General features: G+C 45.6%; 1 protein-coding gene across 3 annotated transcripts in view; it reads right to left on the bottom strand.

Moving 5' to 3' along the window:
• The window catches only part of Garnl3 (GTPase activating Rap/RanGAP domain like 3), a 148,119-nt gene that overhangs the window by 46,703 nt on the left and 100,215 nt on the right, over nt 1-1,201 (bottom strand). The window lies entirely within an intron of this gene.

Below are 1,201 nucleotides of genomic sequence, written 5' to 3'. Positions count from 1 at the left end.
GCAGTCAGGGTTATACAGAAGAAGGGTGCAGTGCACAGTCCCTGTGGTGTTATCTGTAAAACACAAGCACGCAGTCAGGGTTATACAGAAGAAGGCGTGCAGTGAGTGCACAGTACATCCTCAAAGACCACCTGGGTTCATCCGTGCTGGTGAGCAGGAGTAGATCACCTAAATGCCAACTCTGTCCTTCCCTCGAGGCTCCTGCCTATGAGAAAGACCTTGCTCACATTCTCTAAGCTCCCTGCTGCCTGCTGCACATCTAGCTTGTAATACAGGAAGTCAGGAAAAGTCTGGCTAGTAAGGGAGAGCATGCTGCAGCACCCCCTTCCTGCGGCTGTGGGGTAAGGAGTACAATTCTCCCATGCTGATGCGGCTGTGACACCCACAAAATCAAGTTGAGGGTTCTGAAGGTCTGTGCTTGATTAAAGGCATAGGCTCTGAAGGTAGATGGACTAGGACCCGAGTTCTCATTGGCTGTATTTTTAGAACTATGTTATGTTGTGTTCGTATGTGTGTGCGCCTGTGTGGGAGTCAAAGGTCCGTGTCCAGTGTCTTCTTCAATTGCTCTCTACTGGATCTTTTCTCCAAGTCTGGCTGTGGATTTAGAGCCAGTATACCAGTTATCTATTGCTGTATAAGCTATTCCTAAACTTGGTGGATTAAATCAATGACTAACACTTATTTTTAAAGATTTAAGTATTTTTAATGTTCTTTTTTTTTGAGACTGAGTTTCTCTGTAGCTTTGAAGCCTGTCCTGGAACTAGCTCTTGTCTACCAGACTGGCCTCGAACTCACAGAGATCCGCCTGCCTCTGCCTCCCGAGTGCTGGGATTAAAGGCATGTGCCACCAAAGCCTGGCTGATTTACATATTTTTATGTGTTTGAGTGTTTTGCCTGTACGTATGTTTGTGCACCAAGTATATACAGTGCCCATGGAGTCCAAAAGAAGGTATCAGATCACCTAGAACTGGAGTTACAGACAGTTTCTCTGATCCTGTTTCATTTATTTATTTATTTATACATACAATATTCTGTCTGTGTATATGCCTGCAGGCCAGAAGAGGGCACCAGACCTCATTACAGATGGTTGTGAGCCACCATGTGATTGCTGGGAATTGAACTCAGGACCTTTGGAAGAGCAGGCAATGCTCTTAACCTCTGACCCATCTCTCCAGCCCCTCTGATCCTGTTTCTTTTTTTT

Source organism: Microtus ochrogaster, chromosome 4 (assembly GCF_000317375.1).
Source record: "Microtus ochrogaster isolate Prairie Vole_2 chromosome 4, MicOch1.0, whole genome shotgun sequence".
Taxonomy (NCBI): Eukaryota; Metazoa; Chordata; class Mammalia; order Rodentia; family Cricetidae; genus Microtus; species Microtus ochrogaster.
The sequence above is the reverse complement of the archived record's forward strand: the minus strand, read 5'-3'. Positions and strand labels throughout refer to the sequence as shown.